This window comes from Capra hircus, chromosome 2 (genome assembly GCF_001704415.2).
Source record: "Capra hircus breed San Clemente chromosome 2, ASM170441v1, whole genome shotgun sequence".
Classification (NCBI taxonomy): domain Eukaryota; kingdom Metazoa; phylum Chordata; class Mammalia; order Artiodactyla; family Bovidae; genus Capra; species Capra hircus.
The window spans coordinates 83956271-83970275 of record NC_030809.1 but is presented as its reverse complement, the minus strand read 5'-3'; the positions used below and the strand labels follow the sequence as shown (position 1 = coordinate 83970275).

At 39.5% G+C, this 14005-nt stretch overlaps 1 protein-coding gene across 3 annotated transcripts in view; it reads left to right on the top strand.

The window, feature by feature from the left end:
* GTDC1 (glycosyltransferase like domain containing 1) overlaps window positions 388-14005 on the top strand; it is a 445574-nt gene continuing 431956 nt past the window's right edge. For all 3 annotated transcript variants that reach the window (XM_018062499.1, XM_018062522.1, XM_018062508.1), the window contains exon 1: window positions 388-481. The gene's annotated coding sequence lies outside the window, so the exon portion shown is untranslated. The remainder of the gene's footprint in view (window positions 482-14005) is intronic.

Sequence of the window (14005 nt, the reverse complement as noted above, 5' to 3'; positions counted from 1 at the left end):
CTGACCTAGTGAGCAGAGAAGATCTAGAAAGAAAAGAAGGCATGAGAGCTTACAACCAGACTAGGGGTTGAGGAAAGAGTACTAAAAACCTTAAGGGGAAGACAGGGGTACGACCCAGAGATGGGAAAGGTGGGGAGGTGGGCGGCAAAGCGAGGTCCTCGGGCAGTGAACAGGTAAAAAGAGGTGCGGCGGTCGAGAGCCCACATGCGGTATTCTCCCGAGGGCGGGAGCGGCCGCTGAGTCAGGGACGGGCAGCGTCCCGGCTGCGCTGGAGGCGGAGTCTTGAGCGCGTGGGCGGACCCAGTGGGCGGGGCATGCGCCTGACGCGCCCCGAGGCCGCTGCGGCCGCAGGCCGGGCGGGGCGGCGGCGGCGGCGGCGGCGGCGGCTGCGGCCGCGGGGGAGGGGCCCGGCGTCAGCGCGTCGCCGGCTGGGCCGCGCCGGTGGCCAGGAGGGAGAGACTAGGAGGAGGAGGAGGAGGAGGTGAGTAGGCTCCGGGCTGGGGAGCCGCGCGGGCCGGCGGGGAGGCGGGGAGCGCAGCCCCTCCCCTCCGCTCCAAGGCGCCCGCCTCGCGGGACCGCGCGGCTCGGAGTTCCCAGAGGGGTTTTGGCGGCGGCGGCGGCGGCGGCGCAGGGAGCCGGGGGAGGGGGGGGCGGAGCTGAGGGCCTCGCGGGCGGTGTGCTTCCCGGGCGCACGCGCTGCGCTGGCGGTGCCGCGGTCCGCCGGGCACCCGGGCTGCTGCGTCTCAGTCCTGCTGCGCACTGGCCATTTTCTGACTCCCTTTTCTTGGGTTCTGCGTTTTCTGCGGGCCGGCTTCCCGCCGCTCGGCGCGCCGCTGCCGCCTCTTCGCTCTGCCGCGGGAGTGGGTGGAGGCGCGTCGCCTTCTGGCTGGGAGGAGGCCAGGTTCCCGGGCTCGGCCGTAGGCCCTCCTCGCCGATCTTGAGACTGCCGGGCCGATGGTCCTTCGAGCCGCGCGCCCGCAGGCCTGCCTGAAGGACCCTTTCCATCTGGCCCAATTAGTGCCCTCACTTTCCTGACCTCAGGAGCCCCTTACTTAGTCTGCAGAGACTTACGACCTCACTCACTCTTCGCACCCCCGCCACTTGTCTCCTGTGAGGATCCAGCATACACTTTGTTTTAATCGGGATCCAGGCAGTTGTACTGGTGGAAATGGCCCCGGAATTAATCCTGTAAATCCAGACACGTACCCAACAGCGAAGTTGCAGTACTATAGTAATTTAACCTTTACGGGCGAGGTTTTTTTTGCCCCCCTCTCCTCTCTGGCGAAGGCAACTTTATAGAGTCTTATGAGAACTGTACTGCATTAGATTATCTTCGAGATAATTCTTAAGTTAGCGCCTGGAGGCAGTGTGATGGGAGGTTCAAAGAGAAGGCTATGCACTTTTTCCTCCACCGTATCACAGTTTGAAGTGGAAAACGTGCGTTGACGGTGATTTTCCACATGAGGTGGGTTGCAGAGTGCAGCCCCCGTGAGCCGTGGCTCGCCTTGGTTCCTGGGTGCTACCCCTGAAGTTGATTTTAAAGCTCAACAGAATGGTCAGGTAAAGGAGCTGCTGCAAAGAAATCCAGTATAATTCAATAGAGCCATTTTATTGGATTCTATTAACCTGTTTAACCTTAAACTAAAGCATGGCGGGAGTTTCATGTAGGAACTCATATACAAAGTGCAATACTGAATTTTAGTTAGTGCGTTCCAGGTTTGATGTGGAATAGTCTCCTCAGCTCGCACTGCCTTTCATTATGCATTTTCCTTAGGATCTTGTTTTAAAGAAACAGTTTTAGTGTAGAGGGTGGGAGGAATACCCTTTGAATCATGAAACTTTCTTTGACGAACTTGAAAACTGGATAGGTAAAATCTGAACCTTGATACTGAGATAAGGTAGGAAACTGATGTTTATAGCATTACCACTTTGAGAAATTAAGGCTTCTTTACTCTTGTTTTGAAACCATGTTGACGTCTTAATTTCACGGACGGCAGAAGTACAGAATTTTCTGTTTGTGAGGAACTTCAGCAGCTGATTATTAGTTATTTATTATTAACTTAATTCAGCGTCATTATTTTGCAGAGAGAAAGTAATCCAAATTCCCTGAAGAGATTTAACATGAACTAAAGAGAACTAGTTGGTTTAACTGAACACTTAAGTAGATACTTTAGACCTCCCCAGTGGATATTTTTGTACCAAAATTTGTTTTGATTTTGATGTCTTAAAAGCCAAATAATTACTAACTTTTAATTTTTTCCCCATATTTTGAGTATAGGCCTTAGTTTGTGATTTGGACTCATTAGATACAAATTATATTTAAGGAGTGTTTAAATTTTTACCAGTTGAAACAATTTCCAGTTCGTTTGAATTTAGTAACTATTTTCATTTCAAGAATGTTTATTCATATTCTTGATTCAGGTAGTCTGTGTCAATTCCAGGAGATTGGCATTTCAAGAATCCCAGAGTTATGATGTATGTAACCTTGATATAATAAAGAAGAAAGGTCTGTACGCATGTAGGCATTGAATTCCAGCATCCTCAGCATCCCTTTTCTTAGTGGTCCTCAAGGCAGAAGTCTGGAAGTTCTTGCTGGCCTGGGGTGAATTCTTTGCATCTCCCACTCCAGTGTTTACTGCAGGCATTTAGTAGAGACTTTTTGGCTTGTGTGCACTTTCCCTGGTGGGGGCTTCCTGTAAGATGGACTGTGTTTTATTCATCTGTGTATGCTTCATGTCAAGTGTAGTGGGTCCTTTGTAAATGCTTGTGGTTTTGTTGGGCTTAATCAAACTTAAGAAGGTAGCAGAGTGTCTGGAAGTCATGAATGATGATATTATAAACTTGAAATATCTCATTTCTGTTTTTGTGTTGAATCAGATACTCTGTTAGGCTTAATTCCAATACTGAAAGAGGTAACATGTATCTAATAATATTTTAGAAAATTTGAGGAAAAAGCTTAACATTGAGAATTTTATTCTTTAATCTACGTTATCCACTGTGAAATTGGGGAAACACAGTGTTACTTAAACTTTTTGATAGGATACCACGTAGAGCTAAAATAATGCAGTTTTTCTGCTGGAGCAAAGTTTGAAAATTGTGAATTGAATGATCCTAATTGTTATCATAGGCCACATTTTAAGGCCACCTTCATTTCACTTTATAAAGATATATTTTTCAGTAGATAGACTCCTGGAAGCAACATGACTTTCAGAGTTCAGACTGCCTTTACAAGCTGTCTTTAAATGATACTTTAAACAGTTTTTGGCTGACATAATGTGCTTCATGATGGATATACTGAAAAAATAAAGCAAAAACCCCAAACAAAAACCAAAAAACCAAGACCGCACTATATTTTTTTCTCTTAGACTTATATTTTCTTTCTTTCATAGATTATTATAATGTTTTGTTTATTTAAAAAAGTGAGGAAAATTTTCAAGCATTTCTTTTGGAAAGTACCACCACTCCACCAGTTGAATAGCCTTGGCAAATGATGTTTGGGCAAATGCAAGGCTGTTTCCATAGTGTTATTCTGTTTGAATATGTTGAGTTATATAAATAATAGTCTTCACAGGGACATCATCTTTGGACTACATGCACCTTTTTCCTCTCTCCTGCACTGTTACTAAAAACCGTTGTATAGTAGAGTGTATGTATGTGTTGCGTATGTGTTTGTTGCTCAAATCGTGTCTGACTCCTTGCGACCCCGTGAACTCCTCTGTCCATGGAATTCTCCAGGCAAGAATACTAGAATGGGTAGCCATTTCCTCCTCCAGTAGTAAAGTATGGTGGTGCTTAATTTATAGGGAGCAGATAATTCCTCTTCTAACATTGCTGGTTCCTATGTCAGAACCAGGCTACCTGGCTTGTCCACTCCTCGTTCTGTGTTTTCTGCCCAGTTTTTGAACTGATTTTTAAGACTGAAAATACCTTAAGATCCTCAGCCTCTTCAGGAAGTGAAGTCTGGAATTATTCCAGTGCCCTGAGCACCCATTGCTTACTGAGATATGATATCTTCTCACATCCTTTGCACATACTCAGTTTGACTATGAGATTCTCATTTTGAAAAACGCTTTTGCTCATCAGGAGTTTTGAAACATATGCCATAAACATCTTGGGGAAGTATATGTAAAGCATGTAGACTATAAATATAGATTTAGATGGAGTTAGGTTATAGAATCAGGCAATTGGTAAGAATTAGTAAGAATGTCTAGTCCTTTTCTCCCACTCTTGAAGGTCACACTTAAGGCTTTTAAATCTAAGAATATAATTTTGAGTATTTATTTTTAAAAGTAGAGCAATTCCATAGTCTTTCCTTGCTATTGAATAGTCCATAGAGTTGATGTGTTTCTTGTAGTATTCTTTTGTGTATTTCGTATCCTCTGCGGACCTAAGCCTTGTCTTGAGCCTGCTCAAGAACTCTCCTGCTTGACCATCTCTGTCTCCTTGCTGTCCTCTCTTCCCTTGGAACTGGGGCCTGGTCTTATCCATGGTGGGTGGTTGGGGTCCTGCTTCAACCATGACATAGCTAGCAGAGTCAGAATGCTTTGATTTTGCTTCTTAGGCTCACATTCACCAGATTGACTTGTCAGATACTGAGAACAGGACAGCTGAGAGGTGGGCTCTTTGGCTGCTATAATTTCAGCTTTTTTGAGGGTCAGCTTTTCATTTGCATCTGATACTAGAACACCGTGGTCACATACTTATTACTTCCTGACTGTTCTGCTCTTGATTCTCTGCCTTCTTAGCTGAGTTACTTACTGGTTTATTTTTATCGAATTTTAGTGGTAGCTAATTATTTTCAAGTGTTTGATTTTCTACCCAGATCTTCTCGCAGTTTTGAGCTTTCATTTGACCAAATACCTGTTATTCCACCAAGTTTCCCATGGTGTGTTTTTTCATTCTTTCTTTCCTTCTAGACTCTATATTCCTCGAATGTTGGGACTGAATTTGTGCTGTTCCTGACAGTGTCCTTAGCACTTACTGCAGTACTTGACACATAGCAGGTGATAGACAATATACAAATATCGATTGGATGTAATCAACAGTAAGTTTGTTATCAGTATTGGAAACCAGTGTTCATATAGAAATTGAGAATTCATATAAGAAGTTCAGACATTTCATTGCCATCATTAGTATCAGAGAGTCTGTGTATTTTAAATTATAAGCATATCCACATACAAAATTAGTCATAGTCATCTGGCAGGACATTTATTTAAGAAGAAAAAGTATATAGTTTTTATTATGTATTGTTAGGTGTTGCACACTTAGAGTTTTCTTGAGTGTGATTAAATGTATATTTTTTATATTTCTTACAAATAGAAGTTTTATGGCACTATAAAGAAGTGAATTTAATGGCCCTATTTTTGTTCATTAGTAATTATATACTGTAGAGTAAATTCTCGTTAAAAGGCCTTTAAATGTCTGCTCATGAAAAAGAGACCTCTTTGATTTTGTTCTCCATACAATCCCAGTTATTGTATTGAGGCAAGTCATCAAACTCTTTAGTAGTCTAAAACGTTTAATTTGGCTTCAGAACAGTAGTCATGTATTGAGTATCCAAATTACCATGTCTGTAACAAGTAATGCAGACAGTTATTAAAAAGGTAATGACCATAACTTTTCTTGTAGAATTTCTTGTGCTAATTTTTAAAGAGGAATTTTGAACTAAATTTTCCGTGAAGGCCAAAATCTCATACTTTTAATGATAGTGAAGTATATGTGTAGTGTAGAGAGGAGGGGGGGTGGTAATTTTTGTAGTGGCATTTTTAAGTGGACAGTTTACTAATTATGTTGAGGTAAACACTTTACAACTCTTAAGAGGAAAACTTCAATTATCTGAATGAAATGAGGTACATGAAATTAATTCAGATAAGTGAGGGAATCCTTAGTGTAAATGATGCATGTCAAGGGACATGACCTCAATCTTGATTTTTTTTTTTTTTTTCTATATATCTGTCAGCTGGTTTTACATTACTAGATTCTGATTCTTTTTGGTCATGCTGGGAATCATTGGTGGAGGAGGTAAGGTTTGCTCTGTAAGTTTTTTTTTTTTTAATCGTTGCCACAGAGGGAATCCAGAATATGGTATTCTGTGACAAGTGTAATTGCTCATCTCTTGCCTGTAATGCCTGCCCTTTTAGGTGGTATACCACAGCCTTCCATTTTGTCACCTTCCTGTCAAATGTCAAGTGTGTGTGGGGACTCCTTGAGAATACAATTGGTTTGAAATTAAAGCCACATTGCTCTGTCCAAGCTCAAGATGTTTATATTTCTGCAAGTTCTTACAACAAGTTGTGAAGGTGAATTGAACTGGATTAAACCTTGATTCTATTCTTTTCCGCGTTGGGGCTTAATATTAAGCAACAGTTCGTACTGTAAGCCCTTGAAATAGAAACAAACATTGGGCCATAACCCTTGACTTTTGCAAATTATAACTTGAAATTAAAATTTTTCTGATTGATTGGAGTTTTAGTGTCTTAGGGTAATGATTTCCATTGCCGTTTACTGAGGTTTGCAGCATTCCTGGGTTCCTGGCATCTGAAAGTTGTTGTGCACTCTGTAGATAGCCTGTGGCTCTCCTCTAGGCCTTTTTTTGTTGTTGTTTTGTTTTTAAACAGAAGTAGGCTTATTTTAGCCACAGAGATGTGTGCCATCTGACACCTCTGTAACTGAATTTTCTTTCTTTCCTCAACATTACTGTAACTGAACTTTATTTCTTCAACATTACTGTAACTGAATTTTATTCCTTTCTTCAACATTACCTGTAGATGCTTTACTGAAAGCACCTTAGAACATGGCTTTTTATTTTCAGCATGCACCAGCTTCCTTTTCATCTCTTCATCTTTGAGATGCAAGATGATTCATATGTTGATTGCCTTGGTGAGAGTTGTTATGATTTCAGCAAGCTCTGTGTACAGACCTTGAGAACAATTCCTAGGTCATTGCCTGCTTTAATATATGCAGGCCATGTAATTGAAGAGTTTAGGCTTCAGGGTCAGTCCAGACTGATTTTGACTGTACCATTTGTGAACAACTTGTCTTTGGGGGAAGTTAGTTACTTCTCTGGGTTTCAGGTTTTTCATCTGTCATACTGGAATAATATCACCTGAGTGTATTGAGTATTTTTTTTTTTTAAGAGAAAGCTTATCTGTATTGATTCATTGTCCTGTTCACAGCTAAGTGTCTAATAATGTGAATTAGTGAACTATTTATCTGGATCATATACTATTTTAAAGGAAAGTAGACTTTGTTCTAGTTTGTGACAGAAATAGTCAGCAAGAATTATTACAAATAGAGGCCTTGCTCAGTTGTCTTGTTTAAAACTATGTAAGACTTTTTTACTCATCAGTCTGTTTATATGCAAAGGCTTTGTTGATAATTGGTATAGGAAAGCAGAATGTGTACTGCACTCTTAGGAGTGAGACAGACTTGGATTTAAATATAGATGATCTAATGGTTGGGTCACCTTGGGCAGGATACTTTACTTTTTTGATTACAAGTTTCATCTGTAAAATGGTATTAAAGTATAAAGAGTTAAGGGAAAAGGGGATAATAAAAAGGTTGTTAAGACTAATATGAGGTAGGAAAAATACTTAAAGTAAAAGTGGAAGCTGCTTCAGTTCAGTTCAGTTCAGTTCAGTTGAGTCGTGTCCGACTCTTCGCGACCCCATGAATCGCAGCACACCAGGCCCCCCTGTCCATCACCAACTCCCGGAGTTCACCCAAACTCAACGTCCATCGAGTCGGTGATGCCATCCAGCCATCTCATCCTCTGTCATCCCCTTCTCCTGCCCGCGATCCCTTCCAGCATCAGGGTCTTTTCCAATGAGTCAACTCTTCACATGAGGTGGCCAAAGTATTGGAGTTAAAGCCACTTAGTCGTGTCCAACTCTGTGACCCCATGGACTTTACAGTCCATGGAATTCTCCAGGCCAGAATAATGGAGTGGGGTTGCCTTTCCCTTCTCCAGGGGATCTTCCCAGCATTACAGGTGGATTCTTTACCAGCTGAGCCGCAAGTAAAGCCAGAATCCATAAATACTGGTAATTATTGACACTTTGGAAGTGTGGCTTTAGTTCTCTGCACTTCAGGCTTCCTCATCTGTGACATGAAGGTCAGAGAATTGATAGAGTTATGAGGATTAAATGGCATAATACCGGTCAGAGGTCATTACATGTTAATCAATACTGTTATTTATATTATTGTTTCACTTTCAGAACAAATTGGACAAATTTTGAGTTAAAAAGAAATAATTCATACAGGTATTTAGTGTGTTTTTTATGTTGGAGGGCATTTACTATGGATTTGAAAATGGCAAGTTATCATTCATTAGCTTTCAGTGTTTTCTTAAGACAGAAGTAGTCCACAAGGTTGTGGTATGTAAGCCTGTTGGTCAGTCACTGGGACCCTTTCGGGGGATCCATTAGGTTAAAATTATCTTTATGGTAATACTAACTGTTTCCTTTTCCACTGTTTTTACATTTGCTCTGCTGATAATAGTAGTAGTAGGTAGTAGGTAAAATCAGTTCAGTTCATTTCAGTCACTCAGTCATGTCCGACTCTTTGTGACCCCATGAATTGCAGCATGCCAGGCCTCCCTGTCCATCACCAACTCCTGGAGTTCACTTAGTAGGTAAATAGTAAATAGTAGTAGGTAAAACTGAATATCTTAGTAGATGTTAAATGTCAGTGACACCAGACTCTACTAGTAATCATCATATTCTTCACAGCTATGCATTCATGGTTTAAAAAAAAAAAAAAAGCCAAAACAAAAACTCAAAAAAGTCAATTTTACTTGAGTGTCCTTAATGAAACAGTAAAAATTGTTAGTTTTATTAAATCTTGATCCTTGAGTGCATTGTTTTAATATTCTATATATGATGTTTGAGTATTTTATATATGTTTGATATTTCATATGTGATGGTTTTATACTCTCTCTCTATATATGATGAGATAGGAAATATGCAAAAGGCACTTCTGCTGTATATCCAGAGTATTTTATCTCAAGGAAAACCCTTAAGTATTCCTTTGAGTTGCAAGCTGAATTAGCCATATTTTACATGAAATATCATTTTTGCTTGAGAGATCGAATACCAGACAAACCATTATTTAGACTTAGATATCTGGCAGTCATTTTCTTGAAAATGAATAAAGTGATCTTTTGTTCAGGGAAAAACAATTGACAGTATTCGTTGCTGATGATAAAATTTTAACTTTCTACGGAAGATTAAAATTTTAGAATTCTTACATCAGCTGCTGGGTTCTTGTCAGCTTCTCATTACTTTAATAAGAGTTTTCCAATGGGATGGGTGGTGATGTTATTATGAATGTGAATTTTTGCTGTGGTGTTATCTCAGGATCTTCAATGTTTATATAACTCAATGGACATGAACTTGGGCATAAATCAGGAGAATGTGAGGGACAGGGAGACCTGGTGTGGTGTTATCTCAGGATCTTCAATGTTTATATAACTCAATGGACATGAACTTGGGCAAAAATCAGGAGAATGTGAGGGACAGGGAGACCATGGGCTTGCAAAGAATTGGACATGACTGGGTGACTGGACAACAATAACTCAATGAAACAATATTTTCAAAGTGATCAATATTCCAAAATTATGGTAAAAGACCCTTATAGAAAGCCTGTAACAGAATACAGAAAGCTTATGTGATATTCAATTTCATATTATAGCTAGCCCACAAACTCGTCTACTTATCAAGTTTTGGTGTAGTATCAAAGAACATCCATAATTCTCTGAAAATGATATTAATAGTACTATATACTTCCTTTTTTCTCACTGCATACTTGTGTGGGGCTGTTTTCATGTAGTTCAGTCAAAGCAGGTATCACAACAGATTGTATGTAGAAGCAGATAAGAGAATCCAGCTGTCCTCTGTTAGGTTAAACATGAAAGAAATTTACAAAAGTTGTAAAGCTGTGTCATTTTTAATGCTAAACTTTCTTTGTATAGTAATTTTTCAAAAGTATATTCTCATATTAACATGTCATTAAAATTTTAAAATGAATCACTCAGAGGAAAGCGGAACATATTTTTGTACAAAACTGGAACTTAATCATTGTCTTGCACATTCTAGAAGTGGAAAATAATTTGTTTCATTCAACAGATATTTGTAGAGTGTATATGAATAAGCACTTTCCACTCTGCAGAAACTCAGCCTTGATAGAGAGATGAGATAGATGTCTGCATTTTCAGATACCAGCAGTTCACTGAAACAAGTGCTTTAATAAAACATTTATTTGATACTGCATTTTTTTAACTAAAAAAAACAGTAAACTCTAAATGCTATTTTATTACCTGATTTTCTTCCCATTAACACTATAGAGCAACCCTTTTTTTTTCTTGTTAATACTTCGGCCACCTCATGGGAAGAGTTTGACTCATTGGAAAAGACTCTGATGCTGGGAGGGATTGGTGGCAGGAGGAGAAGGGGACGACAGAGGATGAGATGGCTGGATGGCATCACTGACTCGATGGATGTGAGTCTGAGTGAACTCCGGGAGTTGGTGATGGACAGGGAGGCCTGGTGTGCTGCGATTCATGGGGTCGCAAAGAGTCGGACACGACTGAGCAACTGACCTGAACTGCATATTTACATATCTATGATTTCATTTTATTACAGCGAAAAATTGGAAACAGCCTGTGTCCATAGATGGGAGAATCAGCTTAACTGTGTGGTATCTCATATATAAAATTTTAAATTATAAGTCAAGCTTAAAAAATTTAAGATGAATCAGTAGTTAAAGTTTTCTCCTTTAATTCTTAATATAGTAAATACTGATAATTATAACTCATATTAACAAAAAAAAACTCTTGGAGTCCTCAATTTTCAGTAATGCACAGAGTCTTGATGCTGGAAGTTTGAGAACTGTTTAAGGAAATTAGGCTAGTTTCATCAAGTGAAAGTTCTAAAGTTGTACTACTTTGCGTATTCCTTTGGAATATGGACTACTTACCTCTAGTTTCTTTTTCTGGTTGTAAGGATATGTCACTAGTTGGCGTTCTGTGTCATTCTCCAAGCAGGCAGAAGTTTCCTGTGTGTTTTTAAAAATTTTCATTTTTTATTTGATTGATGCTACCTGGATTGTTGCTACTCAGAATTGAGATAATGGTTAATTGTGATTCCATCAGTGTATTCATTCTTGACACCACTCTTTTGGTTGTGAGCTGTCCATGCAGTTTTAAGAGCTGTTCACCATGGCAGGTTTCTTCAGGATTGCAGTGAAATCCCCTTTGCTGAAAATAAACTGCCATTTTCACTGAAGTCTTCACTCTAGGCTAATTTCTCTGCTCTAAAGCCTTCCTGACATTTCATAGCTAGTTTTTAGATGGTCAGTCCACAGCTTATGAATATGTTTGTGAATTAGTTAATTGCAACAATATAATATGCATTAGAGATGGGTTCTATAGTGCCATTAATACTATGGGCATAGCCTTGTTTTGGATTATTAACATCTTTCTGTAGGGAATTATATTCTGACTCCTGGAAGTCTAGCCAAAATCATTACTTCATTGCAGTCCCAGTGGCAAGAGGCCCCCTTTTTTTGCTTGTAATAGAAATAGGAATGCTAAAGCTTTTTAAAAAATAATATTAATTTTTATTGGAGTACAGTTGCTTTACAGTGTTGTAGGTAAAGCTTTAATATAAGCAGGAGAGGCATTCTGAAGCAGTACTTGAGATGCAGGTATCCTTCGGACCCCAGGTGTGTAGAAAGGGTGGTGAGTAACTCAGATGAAGCAGGTATAGAAACTTTGGGCCAACCAGCAATGGTGGAGGGAAAAAAGAGAAGGGATGTTCTGGATGCTGCTTGGGAGTGATACTAATAGATACCTTTTTGTGCCAGTTGCTAAAATAAGGGATAGGTAGTCCTAGGTTGGGAGATCCACCTGTATAGAGTCTTTTTGTGTGTTATACTCATGTGTTTGGTTATTGTATGAACTGAGCTCAAGAGGTAGAATGACAAGCCAGTTGGTAAGGTTGAAGTCATAGATTTATAGGCTAGAGGTTTGAATGTAGAAGGAAGTTGATGAACTCCAGGGGCATTCATGATCAGGAAGAAGAATGGAACCCAGGAGAGTGATGAAGTATGCACAATGTTCACAAGGGCCCCAAACAAATTCATTGCATGTGGCTGCTAGGGCAGAACTGGTAATCAGCTGGCAAATCAAAATGCTTTGACCCAGACTACCACCTTAGAGTCTCTGGTAGGAAATACAGACTTTTAAGAGTGGTGTCTGTACAGGGAGCCTATTATGGGAATGGTGGATATATGGCAAAAATGGAGAACCAGGAAACATGGGGATACAGACAAGGACAACTCTGGAGAACTAGAATTTGACCTGAAGTTGAGCTTGTCTTCTTCCTGCACAAGGGCATTGTTGGCCCTTTGTATAGAGGCAAGACTGGGCCAAAGTGGGGAGCAGAGTGACCATAGTTAGCTCTCTGCCCTGGAATGATAGACCTACCGAAGAAATACTCGTCAAACCAATGGATGGAAGTAAGGCAAAGACACTAGATGCCATGTTACCTACCCACTAAATATTCTCTAGGCCGGGGGTCAGCAGCCTTCTTTTCAAAGTACCAGGTAGTAAATATTTTAGGATTTATGGTCGACTATGGTCTCTGTTAAGGTGCCATTGTAGTGTGAAAGCAGCTAAAAAAATAAATGAATGAGTAGCTGTGTTGCAGTGCAGTTTTATTTATGGAGACTGAAATTAGAATTTCATGTAATTTTCACATGTCTCAAAATATTAATCATTAAAATTTTTTTTTAAGTCATTAAAAAATATAAAATCCATTCTTAGATCATGACTATGTAAGAACAGGCAATGGGCTAATGGACTCTGGTTTGCTGATCTCTGTTTTAGGAAAATAAATGACTGTCAGTTGTAATACAGAAAGCTTATTAGCATTACTGAAATAGATGTTCTCTAGGACAATGCTGTTGGTGACACTGTCTTGTTTTATAGGTGGCACTGATGATAAAAATCTGTTCAAGAATTTAGATGTGACATCTGCAGCAGGTTCAGATCTCTCAGCTATCAGACAAACTGGATACTTCGTAAAGATTTTCATCTATTATGCACAGAGAGCCAAAATCCGTTACTGAAATTGTTGGGTGAACTGCCTGCTGGGTCCAGTGATGCACTAGTAGACAAAGAAGCTGAACAAGAAGGCTGGCCTATTTGGATTACTGGCAGAATGTGACACCAATATGGCATCAAGCCCTGCTGTGATTCCACGGACTTCATGACTGAATAAAGATTTTTTTTTTGAGTGAGGGTGGTTGAAGTAAATTTGATCTTTTACTTGGGGAATGTGTAATATATTATCATGCTATAATGATATATGGTAATTGCTTTGGTAATCAAACCTTAAAGATCCTATTTATGGAAATTAATATAGTTATCACCTTTTAGTATTGGGCTTTCTTACACTAAGGGAAATAATGTAAAGAGAAGTATCTCTTAGCTTAACATCTTTTTTAGCTTAACCTGAAAAACATCTTAAGCATCTCTTTTAGCTTAAACTAAAAAGGTCAAAATAAGGACTGTGATTTCATGTGGAAGTTTTTGTTTGGGGAATTTTTGAAATTTTGCTCTCCCCTAGAATGTGTAAATATGCTTCTGTTTGCTACTGTAACCAGAATTTTCTAGGAAAATATCCTTTTGTGTAGGCTGTTGAACTCGATAGTAAGTAGGAAATCATGCTGAACAGTATTAATGTGCATAGAACATAATATAAATTAATACTAACAGCTACTAATAATAAATTAATATTTCAGACCTGTTAACTAAATTCACTTGAAATGATTTAATGAGCATGTGTGAACTGGAAATAAACCTATGTATTTTCTAGAACTATTGAATCACAAGAAAACTGGAGCATCAAAGTTCTCTCTGAACCAAAATCAATATTTTATTTGGGTAGAATCCCTGCTTTTGGTATACCTTTGTTTATATCAGTTATCGAAACATAGCTTGGTA